This window comes from Monodelphis domestica, chromosome 4 (assembly GCF_027887165.1).
Source record: "Monodelphis domestica isolate mMonDom1 chromosome 4, mMonDom1.pri, whole genome shotgun sequence".
NCBI lineage: Eukaryota > Metazoa > Chordata > Mammalia > Didelphimorphia > Didelphidae > Monodelphis > Monodelphis domestica.
The window spans coordinates 73611728-73628382 of record NC_077230.1 but is presented as its reverse complement, the minus strand read 5'-3'; the positions used below and the strand labels follow the sequence as shown (position 1 = coordinate 73628382).

Below are 16655 nucleotides of genomic sequence, written 5' to 3'. Positions count from 1 at the left end.
ATACATGATAATTTGGGGAATATTGAGAGATTAGTAACTAAGAACACAAAAATACAACTGTTATGATGGAACTTCCAAATTTTGGATTTTTTAAAATTTTGAGGAAGGAGAAATTGCTTTAAAAGGGGCCTCTGGGATACCAAAAAGGATTGAGAGAATACAAGGGATGTCATAAACAGTATGCAATGAACAAACATTAAAGGCCTGCAACAATTTTGTTTACCAGTACAGCATTTAATTAAAATTAGATCTTGGTCTTAGAACCAATTGAAAAGGGCTACCACCTACCTATAACCAACAACTCTGAATAAATTGACTATACTACAATATAAATTACAAAAATTATTACAAATTTCAAACAACTCAATTTTATTTATGTTATTTCAATGGATATAAAATTCAAGAACTCTAAGTGATCCATATTTGCCACTGATTAATATTATAAACCAATAAAGGGTAAACTACTTGAAGGTAAGTACTAGTTGCCTTTGTTTCCCTGGGGCAGTACTTGTTTACATGAAATGAATTAATTCTCTTATTTCTGACTTGCTTTCTTGGACTTTTGTCTCTCAACGACTGTACACATTCAAGTCATGGGGCAATGTGTGAAAATGAAGAGGAATGGAAAATTACATGAAAAAATACAGGGAAATGTTAGGAAAACGAATGTACTCAAATGGTGCTTTTGTTCCCAGTTGACTTACTAATATTAAATGACTCCACTATCAAAAATGTGAATGAAAGCAACTGCTGCAGTTCTGTAAGATGTTGAACTGCCTTTTTCCAACTGTCAAACCACTAACACCTACAAGACAGGAAAAGTAGGCTAGATAAAGCCTCAAGAAGTCTTAAGGCATCTGAAGGAGACAGGATGTGGTATGGGTCAGGAGCACCATCTTGACTACCTCCAATCCCTCAGACCCCAGTGGAGAGAGTCAAATACTCAGACCTGAAAGAATTGGGAGTAGTAATGTCCCCTAGACCACTGATTGTGTTTCCACCCTGAAGCTGTCATTAAGGGAAGCAATCACTGTGGAAAAGGGTCCCATTTTCTTTACCAGCACCGACACTAATTGCTGACCAACTACCACCAAGGCAAGTTCAAGAACCCAGGGAAGGGCAGTACTTGGTGTCCAAATTTTCCTAATCTGCCAAACACATTGCAGGGTCTCTCATTATAAACATATTGTTGTGGCCTCAGACACTTCTTAGCTGGGTGACCCTGGGCAAGTCATTGCCTAGCCCTTACCACTCTTCTGCCCTAGAACAAATATATACTATTGATTTCAAGATAAAAGGTGAGGGTTATAAACAAGCAATAACAAAATAAAAATAAATACATTGCTGGGCTTCTTAGTGGTGTTCAGTATTATACAACTCCAGCCATCAAAGTGTGTAGATCATTCAGGTAGTCACTGCTGATAGCTGAAGGGCTCAGTTTGAGGACCTACTCAGCATATAACACCATTGCTCTACTAGCCTAGCCTTAGATGCATTCATGAGTAGTTCCTTGCAACATTTAGCATCTTGCATCCTGATTCTCTCCTTTATGAATGTATCCATTTGTTTACTGTACAAGAAAGTATTTAATAAATGTTCTAAAACTTGATTTTCCTCTGGGTCTTTGAGTGATCTGCCTTGACAGTGACTAGAGAACTGTTCCCTCCTACTGAAGCAAATGGCCATCATTTTAACTAGATGACTAAGTGGAGTCTTTCTGGCAGCAGCACAGTAGAAAATGGAATTTTCTCCCATTTTCTCTCCTTTTGCTATAAAATTTCAAAACCTGCCTTTTAATGGTCTCTGCTATGAAAAATAAGAGGCTCAGATCGGCAGGCTTTTTTTTTTAAATTTTTATTAAAATCCTTACCTTCTGTCTTAGAATCAATACTGTGTATTAGTTCCAAGGCAGAAGATCAGTAAGGGTTAGGCAATGGGAGTTAAGAGACTTGCCCAAGGTCAGGGCAGTTTTGAACCCAGGACTTCCCATCTCTGGACTTGGCTCTCAATTCACTGAGCCACTGAGCTGCCCCCTCAGATTGACATGTCTTAAGGATGCTCTGTGCTGAGCCTGAAACCACTGCTCATCATAGACTGATTTAATCCAAATACAAATGAACAATAAGAGTCTTTACGTGGTATTCTTTTCTTCTCTAATCCAAACAGATGAGATGAAAAGCCAAGAGAGTCACAAACTTTCATATAAGGACAAATGGGTAGAAGTTCCAAACAACTCGGAGTATATTTATTCCTTTGTTGATGTTTAGTGGTTTCAGTCATGTTTAACTCTTCAGTATCCCATTTGCAGTTTTCTTGACAAAGATCACTCACATAGCCTATTAAGCATTAGAGATCAGATTTGAACTTGAGTCTTCTTGACTTCAGCCCATATGCTTTATCCACTGTGCTACTAGCTACCCTACTCATTCCTCAGTGGTTTCAAAAACAAGGGATCTCTTTGAAGAGGAGACTACATGGATGTGAACCTCACAGTGCTGTGAGGAAGGCTGCCTTTTCCCTTAGATCACCTTCTAAGTAGAACAAGGTATATGCAAGATGGACAATTTCACATTTTTTCTGACACTTACTGTAGGAAATCTACCTCAGTGATACTATTTATTCCTGGCTTCCCCATATCCAAGATTAGCCATCTTGAAATCACCAGCATCAACAAAGGTTTGGGCATCATCTTTAATAGACTTGTCTTCATCCCTTGATGCCAGATGGATGACATGTAATTGAGTGCAGCAACTGACCAAGCAGCAGCTAGTTGGTAGCAGCCACAATCAATCATCAATCAATCAATCAACAATTTTTAAGTGAATACTATGTGCCATGCACTAGGAATACAAAGGGAAGAAAAAGACAGTACTGACCTTAAAGAAGGCTATGACCTAATGCCTAGAAAGAACATAGGGTTCTATTCACTAGAAAAGTAAACAAGATAGGATTCACTCACCAGTTCCTTTGACTTGCTATGTAGTTATCTTTCCTGATACTCTTGGGTCATAATATCTGGGGAGAATAGATTTCTGACTGGGGGTTGCCTTTTCCTTTGAAACATAGCTCTCAGAAAGCTTTAGGGACCTATCACATAGAACTCTATAACTAGAAGGGCTCTTAAAAATCAAGCCTAATCTTCCCATTTTAAAGATAAGGAAACTGAGATTTAAAGAAGTTAAATGTCTTCCCTTAGGTCATATACACTAACTAGTGAATTCCCAAATAAGGACTAACACAAGGGCACTTTACTCCTTGTGAAACCTTTGTTCTGCCCTATTTCCTCAAAGTTTTTTCCTAAGATTTCTTAGGAAATAACATTAGAAGAGCATTTCCCTTGATATTTTCAGTTGGAACAAAGGCCAAGACAGCAGACAATGAAATTCATTTGAAGTTTCCTTTTCTATTTGTGGCTTATTCTCCGTGGCTTCCTTTTATGTGAAGGAAAGACTTGTGATTTTTCTGAAGGCTGTCCTTCCCATTCAGAGAAATTAGCTGGAATTTATGTGTCATTCACAAATAACATGTGGCTTCATCAGACTAATTAGTCTTGGGAATGCCATAGTTTATAATAGGACTCTTTGATTTGGTGGTGGTGGTGGTAATATCATATCCTATTTCTCCCTCACTTGGTTCCCAGTGGTAGAGGAATGGTCCTCATTGTGTCACAGATTAAGGGCCAGATTTCCTAAAAAATCTTGATTTATAGCAGCTCTCTTTTTGGCAAAGGACTAGAAATGAAAAGTTGCTCATCAATTGGGGAATTGCTAAACAAGATGTGGCAATGATTGTGATGTAATACTAATGCCCTGTAAAAAATGACAAACAGCTTAATGTTGGAAAAACAATAGGACCTACATTAAGAATGAAATGAAGAGAATCAAGAGAACATTATATACAGTAACAGAAATATTTTTTGTAAGAAACTGATGTTTATTTTCAGTCAAATTTTTTTCAAAACTATTAAGAGCATCTGGGATAAAACTTAGGACCACTCTGTGGTATTACCCAGTCAGTAGCCTGAGCAAGAGGAACTGCAGACCAGTCCTCAGGAGCTGGCTGAGCACTCCAGTCTTCAGTCGGAAACTGTTGAATGGGAACAGATGGAACGTGTACTCCCTCAGACCAATCAGCCACCTTTGAGTGAGTAGCAGTGAATTCTGGAGCAGGTGCAGTCCATTCACCCTGGAACTCCTCCTTTGTCACTGCCTTTTCAGCTGTGATCTGCTCTTCCTTTTCAATCTCCTCTGGATCCCTGTAGAAATAGAGATCAGGCATAACCACCCAGGGGTGCTCACAGGAAAGAGTACCACACACTCTCAGGACTTCACAGGCCTCCCTTATTGTTAAGAGGAATGGCAATGTCCACTTTAGTAGAGTGAGGAGTCTGTATTGCACCAGCCAATGGTTGGGAGGTCAACATATGATGCTTTGGTAAGAGGCTGGTGATCAGCCTGAGGATCAGTGACCACCAAGAGGTGAGGCTCCTGAAAGCTGCCTGGATCTGGTTAGTGACGGTGCCTGGTGTAAAGCATCCAGCAATAGGTATGGCTCCAGTGGCAGCAAAAAATGTAAAACAGCTCACGGACCAGTGTTCCTGGATGAGATGACACATTTCAGCTGGATTTTTCAATGGCAACAACGGCCTGAGCTGCCAGTAGAAGCTTTTCCCAAGTTCTCTTCAAATCAATGGTGTAGATACCATCACTCTTTCTTTTGTGGCTGATATACAGTTCCATTTAAAGTCCAAATTGGTGCTACCCAAATGGGTCCCTGCAGCAAGGAGTTTGAGGACATCCTCCTCCTTTATCTGTAAGACAACTAAAGCTCCAGGACATTGTGGAAGTTTCCCTTTATAGTTACAACAGAAACTGAGTACAATGCAATATGGAACCCTCTTCTGGGACTGTGGAAAAGAGTAATGGAAATATTGTTTGAAAAATGATGTGTGTGTCCACCTCAAGAAAAAGAACTGATAAATAGAAACAAATAAGAAATAGTTTTATATATACATATATCTTGTTATCAAAGAGGAAGAGGGAGTTAATTGAGTATTTAAATGTAACTAATTAATGTTTTAAAAATGAATACAGTAGTGGAGGTTTGAGCCTATTCTCATGTTTCCTTACTTCCTTTTCTCTCTTTTTTCTTGATTGGTAAAAAGATGAAATATCTCTCTGTTTCTTTGGCTCTCTGTCTTACTCCTGCCTACCTTCCTGTCTCTCTACCTCTCTTTCTGACCTGGCTCAAATTCCATGGGGCAGAATTGGCTAGAAGGCTATTTTTCTAGAATTCTAGGGATTCTTCTCTTTTCTCCTTTCTTTTTGTTGTGTGTTAATTGGGATACTTGCATGGCCCTGTGAACAAGTAGGCTCCATTGGGCTTGTCACATATTTAATTTGTTTTTTTTTAATATACTTTGTGTATTTATTCCTATACATGCCTTCTCCAATAGATTATAAACTACTCAGCAGCAGGTATTAATTCTTTGTTTTCTTGGTATCCCTAGTGTAGACAGTAGTTACTTAATAATTGCTCTTTTTAATGCATTACCATTTTCTTTCCAAAAGTAATTATATTTTCATGAATATTTCCAAGAATTATATTGTCATCATGTAGAAGTTGCTTTTTATCAAATTTACATACTTACTGTTGAATTCATGACTTCCTTTATAGTCCATGCACTCCCTGGGTCCTGAGCTTGCTACGTGGATACTGGACAGAGAATTGTGCCTGGGGTCAAGATATCCTGAGTTTAAATCTGACCTCAAAAATTCACTAGCTATGCAAATGGGTAAATCACTTAAAATAAAATGAGATAATATTTTTAAAGCATTTAGTACAGTGCTTGACATAGTAGACATTAAATAAATGTTTATTTCCTTCCTTCTTTCCCAAGTAGAATCTTCTCTTTAGTTTCTAAGATATAGCTTCTAGGTGCTCTCAGGGATGGTGTCCAGAAGATCCAGAGACACTGGCTCTCAACATATTTTGGGTAGAGGGGTAGCTAGGTGACTCAATGGATAGAAAGCCAAGTCTGGATTTGGGAGATTCTGTGTTCAAATCTAGCCTCATATACTTGGGCAAGTCACTTGACCTCAGTTGTCAAGTCCTTTCCTCTCTTCTACCTTGGAACTTATACTTAATATTGATTCAACGACAAGAGATAAGGATTGAAAAAAAGCATATTTGGGGGTATGAATGGGCTTAATAATAAGACATTCTCTCAATGTCCAGCTCCCACCCCCATAAAATATTCAGTGCTTTCTAAGAAGCTATTTAAGATCTTTTTCAATACAACTAGAAGGGAATACCATTTCCAAAGGCCAGGCCTTATGAAATCATAGGACTTTAAAGTTGGAAGGGAGTTTAGATGTCATTTCTTTTACATATCTTCATGGTACAAATGAAAAAAAAACCCCAACAAAACAAAACCTAATAGGGGATACCAGAGATGAGGTCACAGAGGGAACATCCAGGATGTGAATCCAGATCTTTTGATTTCAAATCAAGTCCCCCTTGTCACTAGAGCATATGATTTCCCAACTTTCACAAGGGGACCATAATAGGACCTAATAAATAGAAAGCAAATACATTTTAAGCCAGTTTTTAATTCCTACAAATAGACTTGATCCCTGTATATATTAACCCAGTGGCCACTGGTTTCCTTGGAACTCTTATAGAACTGCCACTGGAAGGCAGAAGAGGAAGTGAAGGATAACAATCTAATTTGGCTTTTACCCCCATCATCAATGGCCTATATTGGCAAACAAATGACAAGAGAGCATTGTGCTATAAAGCACTGGCTCAGGCTCTAGCTCAGCTGAATAAAAGGAGCATAGTACTGAATCTGCTTTGTTTCCTCCCATGTGTAAAAGTCTTCAGGGGAAAGAATTCTGGATCAGAAGGCAGCTGAATTAATGGGGGGAATTTTCTTTGGAGGAAAAGGGCTAATCTTGATTTTCATGAAGCAATTTTTAGATGAGACACAATGTGCCCTGGAAGACAGAGCTGGTCCTGGACTGAAGATAATCTAGGTTTAAAACAAGTCTGACACACAATGGGGTATGATCTGGTCAATGTGAATTTTTGGATGACTCAGTTTACCCTTACCTTTGAGAAGACCCAGGGCCAAGTACCCCATTTTGGTTTGAATGTTAAGCACCTTTTTGTTTTGAAGGCTTCTCTATTGGGTGAAAAAAAAGCCCAGTTTCTTCGTGTGCCCTTTGCCTTTGATTTGTTACAGCAGATGCTCCTTAATACCCAAGTTGCTGGTTGCAAAGAGGTTTACAAATCTGTTTGTGATCAGTCTCTGTGCCCAATTACCCAGAGGGCATAGAAAAACTTCCAAGGTCCCTTTCTCTTTGATGTTGACATCTAGTATGGCATCTCCTCTCAGGGCTACGCCTTGTGTGGTATTTGGGGCTGAGGCTCTGGGTGAATGAATGCTTGAGTTTATCCTTATTCCAGATTAGACTGGGTTTTTCAGACTATGTGGTGGTTCTGTATTTTTTTCTATTTAACAATCTCGAGGAAGTCGCAGCCTTTAAGTGTTCCAGGAAGCTCTAAAAGTAATGGGACTAATCTTTATCGAAAGAGGGAGCTTCCTCTCTGAGAGTTCCCAATCCAGGAGAAGCTAAAGATCTGCTTTAACAAAAGCACTCGGGAGGTAAACGATCCCTTGGAAAAGTGGGGCTTACCATATGTTGTTGGGCAGCCGTTTTCAGGCATGTCTGATTCCTGCCTCTTGGTGACCCCATTTGGGGTTCTCTTGGCAAAGACACTAGAGTGGTTTGTCATTTCCTTCTCCAGCTCATTTGCAGCAAACAGAATTACATGACTTCTCCAGGGTCACACAGCTGGTAAGTGTCAGAGGACAGGTTTGAAACCAGAGAGATGAGGCTTCCTGACTCCAGTCCTGGCTGCTCTCTCAATAAGGTAGGGATGCTTAACTCCATAGCAAATCCCAGTTCTTTCCTCCGTAGTAAGCCTCAGTATCAGAGTGGTCTTTATAAGCCTGGAGGAAAGACATTGATCTTGGGGGGGGGGGGGGGGGTTGCGGCCCCCCAGGGTGGAAAGGTGTCCATTCATGCCTTTAAGTGCTCGCATGTCTATTAAATAAAATGTGCCCTCTATTGGAGTCAGCACTAGGAACACAAATACGAGCAGAATTATGGTCCTTCCCTTCAAGAAGTTGACATCGAAATATGGGGAGACGACGCCAGAAAGGCAGGAGGAAAGCCTGGAGGGCAATGAAGAGCCGACTGGCCCCGGCACTTTCCTTAAAATGAGGATTCTGCTTGAAGTCCGTCAATCCGAAGAAGAGGCTGCAGCGGTGAAGTGTACTTGCAGCAGGAGGACTCCAAGGAGGAAGTCAGCTTCCCAGGACCAGGAAACTGCTTTGATGGGAGAGAGCATGCCCGGAATGTCAGGCCTGGAGTCCTGAGAAGAAAACAAGTTTCAGGGGCAGTGGATAGAGCGCCAGGCTTAGAGCAGATCTGACTTCTGACACGTCCCAGCTGTGTGACCCTGGGTAAATCACTTACTCTCCCTTGTCTAACCCTTACTACTCTCCCATCTTAGAGCTGATACTAAGACAGAAGATACAGGATTGTTTTTCCAAAGGTATTTCACTTTCCCAATTACAAGTAATAATTTTTAGCATGTTTTCCAAAATGATCTCCCTCCCTTTCCTCCCCCCTTTCAGAAGAGGGGTCAGACCTGTTAATTCATCAGGAGAGGGAATTGTGGATGAGACAACACCTTCTACTAGGACAGATTGACCTTTGCTTTAAGGTTTGAATCTGAGAAATCATCTTTGGGTTACGAAGAGGTTATTAATAACAATAATGTTTTTATAGCACTTTCCTTCCCCCTTCAACCCCCCCCCCCCACCTTGCCCACCATGGCCAGGCACCCTGGCTTTTGTCCTGCCACCTGACTTCAATGACTCTGGAAGTGGAGAGAGTGAGGTTGATGACTTTGTACAGCTCTGCCTCACTTAAATTCAGTTCCCTACTGCTGTTTACCAGAATGTTCTGAAAACGATTCTTATTTTTGTAGGCAGTCTTCACTGGTTTGAGCAACATTTGGATGTAATCTTGGCCCAGGCTTCATTCTGGCTAGACATCCGTGTTTCTATTCCTTCCATACAAGCCACAGGAAGTCAGTTCTTTCCTTGTCTAACCCTTCTCTCTCGGCTATATTGAGACAGATAACTGGTTTTAATAACTGGCAGAAGGAAGTGGATGAAAGTAAATAAAACTCTGGCCATGTGGATATTAGGTATCTGACTGTTTTAAAAGTTGCCAAACATTTCTCTACAACCTCCTCATTTCCCTACTAAGGATAGTTTTTTTTCCAAAAAAAAAAAAATCCAACTCATTAAAGGGAACTTAGTTATCAAGATTTGGAGAAATTATGCCCCAAGAAAGCCTGAAAATAAGAATAAAGCATCCCAATCAAGGGAGAATCTCTATTCTGATTGATTGACCATCAGGAATGAAACCAGAACAGTGCAACTTGACTGAAGCTTCCCAAGCCTCATTGGTGCCAGATAGGCAAAGGGACGCTTAGGGAAAACAAAGGTAAGGAGCTCTTTGAGATTTCCATTGCTGGTGGAGGGACGTTAAAGAAAGGGATATTCAGGGATATGCAGAGGCAAGCATGGCATCAAGGCCAGGGCTTGGGGAAGCTTTGTGAGTGCTTAAGGAGGTGCCCTGGAAAGCCAGCACTTATTCTAAATGCTGCTTTTTCTTCCTCATTTACAGTGAAGTCCATAGGTTTGATCACCTGGTCCTTATTTTCTGGGTTGTCCTTGGAAAGAATGGAGACACTCTTTGGATGGAGATGGGTAATGGGCAGTGAGGAGCAGTAATAGAAACAGGACCCTCATGTTCTGGAATCTTATTTTTCCATCTGGTACTAGTTAAGTGTAAACTGCAAAAACCTGTAGTTTCAGCATTAGTCAAGCATGAATTGCAGAATAATCAGTTACCCATTCTGTATCATCAATCACCTATACTGGATCTTTAATGTTCTATTCTGGGGCATCTGCTTTGTGCCTGCTCTACATTACTAATACTCAACTTTCTTTGTTTACTTTAGTTCTGAATTGTTAGACATTATTAATTACCTATAGTGGTCATCAACTGTGCTGTAACCCCCTCCCTACATTCCACAAGTGTAATGAGTTGTCTCCCACGTTGACAAATGATGCCAGGTAGGACCATGGGGAAACATGGGACATGCATGCTAAGAGCTCTGGCATTCCAGAAGGATTCCCCCAAACATGCACATGCTCCTTATTCCCTTTCTAGTGTTCCCAAGTTCATATATGATGCGTCAAACCCCAAACCACACCTCTACCTGAATTGGGCCATGCCCATTTTCCAGGAAAGGTAGACTTCCCTGGAATGGAAGATGACAAATCTCCAGACCCTAATAAATGAGCAAATCCTGATCCATGCCTGGGCTTGCTATTCCACAACCTTTTGGGCTATTCTGTCAGCCCCAAGGGCTATTCCATCACCCTGAGAGCTGCTATTCCATCAGCTTCCACTACTCTAGTAGTCCAGGGCTATGGAGTTTCTATCCCATCAGCTTCAGAGCTGCTACAGCTCAGATGCTAATCCAATAGCCTAGGGCAGTGATGGTGAACCTTTTAGAGACCAAATGCCCAAACTCCAATCCTCATGCTGCTTATGAGCCCCCTGTTTTACCACAGAGTGGGGATAATCCAATAGCCTAGGGCAGTAATGGTGAACCTTTAAGAGACCAAATGCCCAAACTCCAACCCTCATGCTGTTTATGAGCCCCCTGTCTTACCACAGAGTGGGGAGGGAGGAAGTGCTCCCAATGGGCTGCTGGGTAGAGGAGCAGGTCACACAAGAAATGTCCTCAGATGCCTGTGGAGAGTAAAAAGGAACAGCCTCCTCCAGCATGCTCCCCAACACATGCCTTAGGTTTGCCAACAAGGGCTATGCCATCAGCTCCAGGGCTCTCTCCTCCCTCAATCCCTCAGCTCCAAGGCTAATCTATCAGCCCCAAGGCTATCCAGTTAATCTTCAGGTGATTCCAGTAGCTATTAGACTTTTTTTGTTTTTAACCACTTTAAAGCTCTTCTTCAAATAAAATTCTTTTCTTACTTCTGGATTGAATGGAGTTTGAGCCTCCCATTCTTGGGACCAGATACTGCTACAAATTTGAGTGGATTTCTCCCACAATACTATGGTTAACTTTGGAGTGAATCCATGTTCTATTGTGAGGATACATCAGGCCTCAGGTGTCTTTGATTCTCTTTTTTATTTACAATTTTTTTAATTAAATTTTTATTTCAATAATAAATTTCCACATAAGTTTTCCATATTGTCTCCCTCCCCTCTTCCCTACCCCCCTCCCCACTGACAAGCAATTCAATCTGGGCTATACATATATTATCTGATTTTCCTTTTTAGAGGACAATGAGTTATGGTAACATCCCAGAGGTAAAGTTCTACCTAAAATCATGTCCAGGGTAATTTGGTTAGATCTGAAAACCTCCCAAAAGGATCATCCTTACTCTAAAGGGTACCTTGGATTATAGGTTCCCTTCTCAAGCTAAGGTCATATAGAACTGTTATCCTCCCTGAGTATACTTAAACACATGTGAACAATCCTTCTGGACCAGGTTTGGAATGGGGAAATGGATTCTAGAGGTAACTTCAGGCCTAATTCAAATCTACCCATCCCAGAATCTAATATGGATGGACTCTACTGGGTCCCCAGATTGGATACAGAAATATCCAAACTTCAGGACTTAGACAGATTGCCATCTAAACTCATCAGGAACATTTTAGACTTAAGAAAAAGATGAAGAAAATGCTAATAATGCAGATTAAGCTATAAAATGTGCAATGCATTTTCAGAGAGCTAGTTGTTAAACATTTACCAACAAACTTTTGTATATATGCCTACTTCACAATCAATATAATATGTTTTGAAAGAATAAGCTACATGGCTATTAAAGACACCTTTGGTGAGGATTTTAAAAAAGAAAAGGTGAAATTTTATGAGCAATGTTCCATAGCAGCTCACTTCTTTACATCACACAATTGACAAATATATAAAGATAACTGAAATATTTAGACATCACAAGATTCTATTGTGATTATTGTTTATTTATTCATTTTTAAACCCTTACCTTCTGTTCTAGATCAATATCGTGTATTGGTTTAAAGGCAGAACAGCTATAAGGTTTATGAAATGAGGGTTAAGTGACTTGCCCAGGGTCCCACAGCTAGGAAGTGTCTGAGGTCAGATTTGAACTCAGGAAGGTGAGTCTTACTGTCTTCAGACCTGGCACTCTATCTACTGTGCTACTTAGCTGCTCATTGTAGGTAATAATGAACTATTAAAATTTCTTTAGGTATAGAATGATGTGGTTAGACCTAAGCTTTAGCTATCTTTAAGAATATTCATTTGGTAGCTGTGTGGAAGAGAGGCACTACAGGCTGGAAGGTCAGTTAGGAGGCTATTGTAATTATTTAGTAAGAGGTGATGAGCAAATTAGAGTAAATTTAGCTTAACTATCCCTACAGGAAAAAAAGAAGTAAATGAAGATTGTCTATTGTCCAGACCATGTGATACAGCATCATAGACAATCTGAAAAGCTTGTCCACTATTTAGGAAGACATTATAAATGGAAAATCAATTGGACTTGAAATTTGACAGGAAGAAGAGGGTGAGCCAGATTATCTTTTGGAAGCTATATTTTTTTATTCAAAGATATTTTATTTTCCCTAATTACATGTAATAATAATTTTCAACATATATTTTCTAAAATTATAACATCTAAATCATCTCTTCCCTTTTCTCCTTTGCCTCTAAGATGGTAAGCAATTTGATATGGACCACACATGTATTATCATGCAAAACACACTTCCATATTGATCATTTTTGTAAGAGTACACTCATACAAAATTAAAGCTGCAAAATAAAATTGTAAATAAATTGATGTGAAAGATAGTATGCTTTGATCTGTATCCATCTGAATGTAACAGTTCTTTCTCTGGAGGATGATAGCTTTCCCCATCATAAGTCCCTCAGAATTGTCCCAGATGATTGCATTGCTGAGGGTAGTTAAGTTTTCACAGTTGATTATCATACAATATTGCTGTTTCTGTGTGTAATGTTCTCCTGATTCTGCTTATTTCACTTTGCATCAGTTCATGGAGATCTTTCCATTTTTTTCTGAAATTATCCTACTCCTCATTTCTTATAGCACATCACCAACATATACTGCAATTTGTTCTGTTATTTCCCAATTGAAGGACGTTGTCTCAATTTCCAATTCTTTGCCACCATAAATTTAAAAAAAAGTTGCTATAAACATTTTTGTACAAGAAGGTTCTTTCCCATTTTTATGATCTCTTTGGGATATAGACCTAGTAGTAGTATTATACGATCAAATGGTATATGCAATTTTATGGCCCTTCAGGCATAGTTCCAAATTGCCCTCCAGAATGGTTGGATCAATTCATGCCTTCACCAATAATACCTTAGTGTCCCAATTTGGCCACATCCCCTCCAACATTTGTCACTTTCCTTTATCATATTGTCATATTAGCCAATCTAGCATTGTTTTAATCTACATGTCTCTAATCAAGTGATTTAGAACATTTTTTCATATGAATATTGATAACTTTGATTTTTTCACCTGAAAAATTTTTGTTCATATTCTTTGACCACTTATCAATTGAAGAATGGCTTATATTTTCATGAGTTTTACTTAGTTCTCTATAGATTTAAGAAATTAGACCTTTATCAGATAAATTTGTTATAACCCCCCACCCCCAGTTTGTTGTTTCATTTCTAAACTTCATTACATTGGTTTTATTTGTACAAAAGAGTTTTAATTTAATATAATCAAAATTATTCACTTTATATCTTTATAATGCTCTTTATCTTTTATTTGATCATTAATTCTTCTGTTCTCCATAAATCTGTCTGGTAAATTATTCTATGTTCTCCTGATTTACTCAGGGCATCACAGTTTATATCTAAACCATATACCCATTTTGACTTCATTTTGTGAGATACTGATCTATACTTATTTTCTGCCATACTATTTTCAAATTTTCCCCAGCAGTTTTTTGTTAAATAGTGAGTTCTTATAGCAAAAGATAGGGTCATTAGGTTCATCAAATACTAGGTTGCTAAGATCATTTGCCCCTATGTATTATGTATCTAATCTATTCCATTGGTCTACCATTTCTATTTTGTAGGCAGTACCAGATTGTTTTGATGATTATTGCTTTATTTTATAGTTTGAGATCTGATAGTGCTAGGTCACCATCCTTCACATTTTTTTTCATTAATGCCCTTAATATTCTTGTCCTTTTGTTTATCCAGATGAATTTTGCTATCATTTTTCAAGTTCTAGAAAATACTTATTTGATAGTTTGATTTGTACAGCACTGAATAAGTAAATTAATTCAAATAAGCTTGTCCCTTTTATTAGCTTGGGCTACCCATTAGCAATTAGTATGTTGCTAATTGTTTAGATAAGACAATTTGGCTTTACTGAATCCTTTAAATTTTCTTTTTTTATTTACCTTTTTAGGCTTCTCAGGGATTTTAGATTTGGATGTGAAATTTTCTATTTTATTAAATGACCATTTCCCCCCCTGAAAGATGTACTCAATTTTGCTGGATAGATGATTTGTGGTTGTAAATCTAGATCTTTTGCCTTCCAGACTATCACATTACAAGCCTTCTGATCCTTTAATGCAGAAGCTGTTAAATCCTGTGCAATCCTGACTTTAGTTTTATGGTATTTGAATTTTTTCTAGCTGCTTACAGTATTTTCTCCTGGGCTTGGGTTTTTTTAAAATTTAACTATAATATTCCTGGGAGTTGTCATCTGGGCATTTATTTCTGGACATGATCTTTGGATTCTTTCAATTTCTATTTTACCCTCTTGTTCAAGGCTGAGGGCAGTTTTCTTTGATAATTTCTTGTATTATAATGTCTAATGTTTTGTTTTTCTTATCATGGTTTTCATGTAGTCCAATAATTCTTAAATTGTCTATTGTGGACCTATTTTCCAGGGTCAGTTGATTTTTAATGAGATAATTTCATGTTTTCTTCTATCTTTTTAATTCATTCTTTTGATTTTGTTTTATTGTTTCTTATGTCTCATGAAGTCGTCAGCTTCTAGTTGCCCAATTCTAATTTTTAAGGAATAATATTTTTCTATAAGCTTTTGAACCTCCTCTTCAATTTGGCCAATTCTGCTTTTCTAGCTGTTATTATCTTCTAGGATTGCTTTCATTTCTCTTTCTTATTTTTTCTTCTGCCTCTCAGTGGATTTTTAAATTGTTTTAAACTCTTTCAGAGCCTGAGACTTATTCATATTTTTCTTTGATGTTTTACATATTTTTGCTTCTGTGTCTGTGCCTTATTCTTCTTTTTCTCCATGAAATTTTCTATGGCTAAGGATTAAAAAAATTTGGGGGGGGTGTTTGCTCATTTCCCAGCCTTTTTCTTGACTTTCCCTTTTATCTTTCTGTTCTATTCTCAGGTTAAAGAAGGCACTCTCTTAAACTTCAGCTTTTCATCGCTGCTACCTTTAGCTTTATTTCTCAGTTTCTGAAAGTTTCAGTTCTTCCAAGGTGGAAGCCTGTGGGCTGGGGTTCTGGAATTTACCTCCCATTGTTGATTCAATTTCCCTCTGGGACTGCTTATGGCTTGAAGAGTTCAGAGCACTGTTACCTACCCTGTGCTGGGGCTCAAAGTCTAGTCCAGGCTCAGGTGAAAGCTTTTGGTCTCACTCTGGGCTTGATGGCCTTGCCCTGAGGTTTGTAACCTTTGCTTGAGCTTGGGTAAAGACTCCTGCCCTCACTCTGGGATTACATAGGCCAGGTAAGCTACAGAATGTCTTGCACTACAGTTCAGGTCTTCATTGCAGGTTTGGGCTGGGGCTCCAGGACTTGTTCTGGGCTTATACAGACTAGGAATGCAGCTCATTGCCTTGTGCTGGGATTCAGAACCTCACTGCAGACTTGGGCAAGGGCTCTGGACCTCCCACTGATTTGGGCAGGGGCTCAGAGCCTTCCTCTGGGCCTGGGCCAGGCAGGTGGACTGTAGACTTTTCGGCACTAGGGCTTGGGGCCTCCCTGTAGGCTTGGGACTTTACTGGGTAAGTGTGGGGTTTCACTGCTGTTGGCTTAGGTGGGGTTGGCATGGGCTCAGGTTCAAAACCGGGAACTGTAGATGTGGGGTGGGGGTGCTTGCTGTTGGCCTGCATGTATGCTCCTTAGCATGGCCTCCTCTGGGCTGTGATTCCATCACCTCAATCAAACAAATCCTGTCTGTCTATCTTTCAAGTCGTTCTCTGCATTTTGTCTTTTTGCTGGTTCTTTCTCTCCATTATTGTTTTGAAGCATTATTTTGAGGTTGGTTAGAGAGGATTCTGATAGTGGTTTGAGGTTTCCCTGCTTCTGCTTCTCCATCTTGGCTCCATCCTGTCAAAGTCTCACAATAGTCTTTTAATGATCCCAAGATTCTCCCTAAAACAAAGAGCCACCGTTTCTAATAGCAATCTGCTTCAAGTGGGATCATATCGTTGTGAATCATAGAAACCGACATCTTCCAAAGACCTGAAATTGAAGACT

At 39.3% G+C, this 16655-nt stretch overlaps 1 pseudogene; it reads right to left on the bottom strand.

Moving 5' to 3' along the window:
* Positions 1-3912: 3912 nt before the first annotated feature.
* On the bottom strand, positions 3913-16288 carry LOC100011959 (40S ribosomal protein SA-like; annotated as a pseudogene).
* Between the last annotated feature and the right edge of the window lie 367 nt (positions 16289-16655).